Source organism: Ailuropoda melanoleuca, chromosome 4, assembly GCF_002007445.2.
Source record: "Ailuropoda melanoleuca isolate Jingjing chromosome 4, ASM200744v2, whole genome shotgun sequence".
NCBI classification, from domain to species: domain Eukaryota; kingdom Metazoa; phylum Chordata; class Mammalia; order Carnivora; family Ursidae; genus Ailuropoda; species Ailuropoda melanoleuca.
Genome location: NC_048221.1, coordinates 110,622,119 through 110,629,627, shown reverse-complemented (window position 1 = coordinate 110,629,627; position 7,509 = coordinate 110,622,119). Strand labels below are relative to the sequence as shown.

Sequence of the window (7,509 nt, the reverse complement as noted above, 5' to 3'; positions counted from 1 at the left end):
GCAAACCTCGCCTGTAAAAGCCTAATCCAAACAGCATGTCCGTTGAGCTCAGCGGGGTGACTCATGTGCAGTGATGTGTGAGGCCAGCGAGCAGAGATTAGGATCTGGCCCGCCCGCCAGCCTACCCTGCACTTCCTTTGATCAACTCTGATGGTTTTTAATTCTGCAGAAGCAGCTTCCTGCTAGCGGCAAACACTTCTGGGTGGAGGCTGGAGCCGTGTGGATGCTGACCTACTTGTCAGAGGCGAGGCCGGTGTGTATGGGAGCACAGGGACACCCTGGGCCCGCAGCCCGCCGGAGCCCGGAGGAGAGCCTCTCTGTTGGAGGTGCCCATGGTGACATTAGAAGCTTGCTTCTTGGCCAACACCAGCAAGGCCACGCGTGTGAGCAGCCTGGGCTCGCAACCTGATGCTGGCATCGGTTAAGTCACTGGGCAGTAAAGGAAAGTGGGACTCTCTCTAGGGGATTTTTTTTTTCTTTTTTGTAAACTGGGGCATCTCTAAGGACAGTGTCTGGCACAAAATGGAACACCCTCTGGGTTCTTCAAAAGTTCTTTTTTCACATCTGTTTTGCTCAAAATGCAACACATTCGGAGTATATTACTTTCTTGAACTTTTTTTTCCCCCAGCTTGAGTGGAATGTGTTTGCCTCTGGACTCTTCCAAATCCCCTTAATGACCAATGCCAACCTGTGCACCTGAAACCAGGGTCTCATTCTCTCTTTGTTCCTCCCTTGCCCTACCTTGCTTTCTCCTTTTTCTCTCTTCCCAGAAAGTAGATGAGTGATTCTCAACCTTGGCTACATATTATAACCACCCTGGGGAGTGGGAGGGGGCTTAAAAAATCCCTATGCCCAAGCTCCACCCCAGAATAATTCACCCAGAGTCTCTGAGGATAGGACCAGGCATCAGTCATGTTGAAAGCTCTCCATGGTGCAGGCAAACTTGGGAATCATTGAAATTTTAGGGTCTCGTAGCATCTACCTTGAGCCCTAAGAGTGGTTCTTATCTCCCCGTCTGTCCTCCCCACCACCATTCAGTTTGAGGGCCTTCTGGAGTCTGGTGTGTACTTTAACCACATTAAGGTAAGATGGCATCTGGTTATAAAAAATATTGAATGTAATTTTGAATTATGTGTATACCATAACTGATTCCAAATACATCTTTGCCCCATAGCTTCTTTTCATTTAATACAAATGTTTGTGTAATTTTTTTTAAAGATGTTATCTAGTTGGGAAACTAGTCTCCGTATTAAGAATCTGTTCATCTGATTAAACGTATCTACCATCACACTGAGACTTCGAACAGAGAATGAACATGAGGAACTGAAATGCAGAATAGATGGGTCTCACGGGAAGAAGTAGGGACAGTTCACGCAGAGCAGTGATCAACCCAGTTAGAATTTCCGGCAGGCAGGTTTGTATGTGCTGGGGACAGGTTGTGAGGAGGGCTACCAGATAAAATAAGGACCTTGAGTTAAATTTGAAGTTCAGTTTAAGTGACAGATAATGCAATATGGGGGACATACTTACACTAAAATTATTTGTTGTTTATCTGAAAATCGAATTTAACTGGGAGCTCTCCATTTTGTTTGCAAATCTGGAAATCCTTGTTGAGGATGGCAGGCCAAAGAGGAAAAGCTTGGGCATTTGAGGGAGTGGTAGGTCTCTCCTGGGTGGTTACTGCCCTCTAGGAGGCGAAGGGAAAGCGTGCAGACACATGGGGCCGTCCCAGTGACTGGGGATTGCTACTGGCGTGTAGTGGGTGTGAATCAGGGTGCCGAACATAACTGCAGTAGGCGTAATAGTTCCAGTGGAGGACTGTCCCATCTAAAACGCCAGTGGCACCCGATCAGTGCCACCTGTTTCACCATTTTGCTGAGAACTGACCCTATCACCTTCACATAGTTACTCCCTAGAAAGCAGTACACTGGCCACTCAGAGAAGTTCAGGGAGTGCCCCCCCCCGGGAAGGAGCCAATCAGACGAAGTCCCAGGCGCTTGTCCCAAAGCTTCCTTTAGTTCAACCCAACCATACAGCAGGTCCAACGAAGTGATTCAAGCCTTCAAAGCTTACAATAAGTACTGCCTCCTTCAGGAAGCCTTCCTTGGCTGCTCCAATCTTCACTAACCTGTTTCCTCAATGCTTACAGCCTTTATTCTTCTAATTTAGTACTTGAACATATTATTGTAATGGTTGTATGTGTTCTAGCCTATGAGTTAGTCTCTCTAACTAGCGTGGGGATACCAGAAAATTGAGATCAAGTTCTGGGTGACTTTGATCATGTTACTGATTTGTTGGTTGGCTTTGCCGTTTGTTATACTTTGCCTCTTTTTAAACTCTGATGTAGCTGAAATTAAATGTACAAAAAGGTGAGGCAATTAAAGGAAAGATAAAAAGGGAGATGAGAAACCACACAGAGGAAAAGGAAGAGCAGGAACCGGAGATAAGATAATTTTGTAAGTGGATATTAAATTTAAGTCTGGGCTCCCTGACAGTCAAAGCAAAAAGGGAAACAAAATTGGTTACATCACTCTTATTGCCTGAAAAAAAGGAAGCAATATCAGCTCATGAGGAAACGTAATGGCTTTCCTCATGCTAAAAGCTAAGTGAAATTTATCAGCTCTTTAAAAGGCAGGACTCTGAGAAACATAATAGATAACATCTTCACTTGAGTTTTCAGAAGATACAAAAAATGCGGGGTTTTTTTTTTCCCTATCTCTTATGTTTCCTTTGTAAGATATTTGGGACTATACTAATGAACCTTGGCTCAGCGAAGTCATTTTTATAAGGAGCTAAGCTAATAGAGTCTAAATGTATTCGTTTCCAGGGATCTGATTAAGAAAGGGGCACTGAGAAGTTTTCAACTGCCCAGAGCTTTCATGAAGCCTTTATGTGTGGCTTCCCCAGCAGCTTCTGACAGCCTTAAGGAAAAGGTGGGGATGCTGTAGGAACTAGGCTTGTGGTAAGGGGTAGAGGAAAGATGGCTGGGAAGAGCTACATTCCACTTCCCGCGTCACCTTGCTCCCTGAGAACTAGAATCAGACTGTTGGAATTACCCACCCTGCCTAGAAGGTACTTCCCAGCCACATCCACAGGAAAAGGGTAAAGGAAAACAGTGTGTCACCAAGGGCCCATCCTACCCAGGGTAGGATCCTGGGAATGGCTTGAGACCCTGCCTGACCACGTGTATCATCCTTTAATGAGTGCTACATTTGGGGATGAGTTTGCCGCTCTTTAAAGGCAGAGAACAAATAATTAGATGACTCAAAAAAGAGTTTCCTTTTTTGGTTTTATTTGGGTCTTCTTCTTTTTTCTTTCTTTTTTTTTTTAACCAACTCTCTAAATAGGTGGGAGACTAAAGCAAACAAAAAATAAACCATAGATTAACCAACCCCCCCTTTCCCTGGGGCTGCACAACATCAGGGAGAGGAAACTGTGGCCTGGGACTTTGAGGGCTTGCTGATTAGCACACATGTCCCCCCTCCCTACCCACGGCCCCATCTCAGATGCACCAGTACTTGTGCTTGGTGGCTAACAGTGAAAAAACCAAGATGAATCACCGAATGTCAAGATCCGTAGATTATCGAAAGATTAAGTAGCAGGTCTGGGATGAGAGGTCAAAGCCAAAGGTAAAACTCTCTGACCTAGGCCTTGGTCTTTTGTTTTTAGATGGTGGCAGCTTCGATTTCCTTCCTGCTGGCCCAATAAGGATGGCCAGAGTGGGCAGAGCTAATCTAGGTACAGGTGAAGGGGCTGCTTGAGCCATCAGGAAGCCTCCCCACAGCTCTCTCCCCTTTGCCCACTGGAGGCTGGGGAGGGAGGGGGACAGCCAGGGAGAAGTCTTTCCTTCCTTCCTTGAGAGGAGGTCAGCTGGTTGTGCTGGCTTTGCTTCCCAAAGGGCTTGCTTCTCAGGTCAATGGATACTGCCCTTAGTGCTAGAATGTGTATACTGGACTCATTTCCAGCTCTCTGATAGGCCAGCAATGTTGATCTTCAGTTGGGATTAGAGGAAGGGGGATTAGTTTGGGTCATTTTTGGCTACCCAGCATCTGAACTCCTCTACCAAGCTTAGGACATTTATCACCTCATGAATTTTAGTACCCTAAGAAAGAGACCAAAAGGTCAGATTCTTTCTTCTCTAGTCTCCTTTGGACATGGACACACAGCGGAACTTGTCCAATCAGGTGCGCCTGCTTCAGATGGAATCAGAAGTTACCTGGCACCGGGGCACCTGGGTGGCTCAGTTGGTTAAGCATCTGCCTTCAGCTCAGGTCATGATCCCAGGGTCCTAATATCCAGCCCTGTGGTGGGCTCCCTGCTCACCAGGGAGTCTGCCTCCCCCCTCCCTCCATTGCTCATGCACGCTTGCTCTCTCTCAAATAAATAAATAGAATCTTAAAAAGAAGGAGGAGAAGGAGGGGGAGGAAGAAGAAGAAAGAAGAAAGAAAGAAGAAGAAGTTGTTGTTGAAGTTGTTACTGGTATCAATGAACAGGGACAGGGGGGAATCCTTTCTGGGGCAACGAAAATATCCAGGCTCCCAGGGCAGCAGTGCCCATGGTGATGTCCCGTGTCCAGGAGGAAGGTGGTAGCGGTGCGAGCTGGAGGGGAAGCACTGGGCAGCAGCTGCTGTGGTGTCCACATCTCTCCCTTTCTGTGCTGTCACTGGGCCTGGGGCCTGGGGTGTGATCCTGAGTTCCTGGGCCCTATGTTTTCTGAGCCTGTTTCTCCAGCCTTCTCTGTGATTCCATGAGTTACTCGATAGCCTTTCAACAAATTCCTTTTCTGCTTAGATCAGGCAGAGTTGGTTTCTGTTGCTTGCAACTGAGAACCCTGACTCTGTCCAACTACAACTGGTTTCAGTCAATCGTTTGCAGATGCTTCTTTTTTTTTTTTTTTTTTTTTTCTCACTGCCTGCATTCTTCGTGTCTCTGCCCTCCTGGCAATTCCACAAGTAATCCAGAAAAGGAGGAATAAGCATGCAGAGAATTTGACCGCAGCTGGGAAGTGAGCCAAGAGAACTCTGAAGAACGTGAATATTAGATCTCTCATTTTGTCAGGTGGGGTGGATGCGGGATTAAGGAGACAGAAGGCTGTGGGCTGTCCATCATATTTTATTTTGCAACCGAATTTGGTTTTACAGTGATTACCTGTGGCACTTAAAAATCCCATGAGGATACGGACCAAGTCTGTCTTGTTTTCTCTAGTACCTAGGTCATATTGGATACTTAGTAAATAGTAGCAAAGGGGTGGTGATGGAAGTCTCAGGAAGAGAATTCAGGGAAGAGAAGCTTAATATATCCTTAATGCCTCTTTAAAAAAAGAATTGTCTCAACTCTGTGGGAGCTGAAGATTAAGGCCTGTGAGTCGAGCCAACACTGCAGATATTTGGTTGTGTTGACTGAAGAGCGGGAGCCTGGAGTTTTAGCCATCAGACTGTCAAAGACACAGACAACACACTCCCAGGCAGGCAGAGCCTGACTTCGGTCTAGCCCAGACAGAATGCCGGTCTGTTTCTTCTTTGGAAGGGGGCCCCAAGAGGGCCTGCAAAGCTGAACTGAGATGGTTCTCCGAAAAGCATTTTGAATCAATTTCAAATGTGTTGACAGTACTTGGTTGAAACCCCAGAACTGAGTGGAAGGTGGGTAGAGTTAATTTTGAATCTCAAAAACCAAAGGCAGGTTTCCCTGTCAGCTACCTTAACTGTGTAAGAACCTCAGTCCATCTGTTGTAGTAAGCTGGTTTTAAGTGACACTGACATTTGGGTTTGTATCCACAGGGTGCATTTGCTGCAAACCCTGACTCTGATTCTAACTCTTGTTTGTGGCATTAACCAATGAAACCTTACCTTAGGTAAGTCTCTTAACTAACTTGGTCTAAGCTTTCATTTCCCAATTTCAAAATCCCTGGTTTTGAAACAGAAGGTTTGGACCATCTCATTCACCCATTTCCTATCTAAAATGTGACCTTTCTATTATTTTCCTTAAGGACAAGAATCCTGTGTTCTTCTTCAATATGCCCTTCCGTCCAAGTACAAAGCTGGACACAGCAGGCACAGACAGCCTGCAGTATGGCCGTGTTCCAGAAAGGCCTAGGCCAAGACTCCTCTAAGAACTTTCTCGAGCCAGGACCCTGGGCCAGCAGTGATAAAGTTAGAAGAGGAAGAGCACTGGCATCCTTTGATCTGTAACCAGTTATAGAACCTTCTGAACTGCTCTTAGTACTCAGGTTTGCTGTTGGAGCTGGACTTCCAAGGCCCCCACTTCGAGCCCAGGTTCATCTTTAAATTCACATTGAACAGTAGAAGAGGGTTAAAACCAACACTCCCAATATGGTCTGGGGCTGGTGGAGGAGAGATTCGTGAAATATCATACACGTGTATATATCCTTAAAGCTGTGCTCTAGAACTTGGTTTTAACACGCGGAATCCGTGGTGACTGTGTCTGCCCGGTGAGGGTGCTGCAGTGCTTTCTGTCCTGGGCTTAGAATGGAAAGTCATCAGTGACAGCACAGGATGGTCATCTTATTTCCTCTGCTTCCTTACAGGGAACAGGCGAGAGGACTGCAGGGAAAAGAGAGGGGGCAAGGAAAACAAGGAAATCCCAGCATGGGGAGCAGGGAGGAGAGAGGATGGCAACGGACGTGGGAGCTCAGCTGCCAGCAAAAATCTGATGTGCTGCCTTGCTCCGACGACAGGAGGCAAGTCTTCCCAAATCCAGGCGCCCCAACATGATTGTGAAAGCCACACCCATGGGCCCACAGACAGCCAACACTGCTGTAGAACCTGTGAGATGCCTTGGGAAGCTGCTCGAGTTTCTGGAGACATCTCTCTAAAAGCTGCCCTTTGTCCCTGGTGGATGCTTGGAACCCCAGTGAGAGGCGGCCTCAGAGTTGCCACCCAGAGCTGAAAATCCACCCCCCCTTTTTTTAAGGCAAAGTTAATTGCAGAAATTTTGTTCTCAATTTTGTTTTAGGGCTCATAGCCAATTACTTCTTTCCCAGTGGCGGCTGGCGGGGCAGACTGAGCAGGCGCAAAGAGCTTTGATGTCAACAGAGGTAGGCAGGGCAGGCCCCAGTGGAAAACTGTGAAGTCAGCACAGTTATCTCCGGCACTCCTCCCTTCCCCCCTGCTTCCCCTTTCTCCACCCATTTCCCCCTCTCGGCTTCCAGCTTCTCATTTCCCAGGGGACCCTGGAACATATGAAAACCCACCCCTCCAAAGATATGAGGGGGCCAGCTCATGGCTCCAAAGCTATCAAAGTCTGCTTTTTCTTCCCCCCACGTCTAAAGCAAACAAAGGCGTGCATTCCATACATTTCCTAAGGAAAGAGAGTGAATACAGAAACCTTGTCCTTTGTGCTCTCTTGGTGAAACCCCAAGAGCCTGGGGCCTCAAGTTTGAAGCTGTCTTCCTGCCTCCTGGGGCTTTAAAAGGAATCAGAAGTGCCTCAAACCAATACATCTGCTTGGTTTATGGCTCAAATTTAAACCACAAATTATAAAATGATAAAT

General features: G+C 46.8%; 1 long non-coding RNA gene across 1 annotated transcript; it reads left to right on the top strand.

Annotated features, from left to right (window-relative positions):
- The first annotated feature begins 4,379 nt into the window (after nucleotides 1-4,379).
- On the top strand, nucleotides 4,380-6,954 carry LOC109490977. Its single transcript, XR_002144356.2, has 3 exons — nucleotides 4,380-5,851; nucleotides 5,987-6,272; nucleotides 6,545-6,954. It is a non-coding gene; the product is annotated as an uncharacterized LOC109490977 (long non-coding RNA).
- Nucleotides 6,955-7,509: the final 555 nt, after the last annotated feature.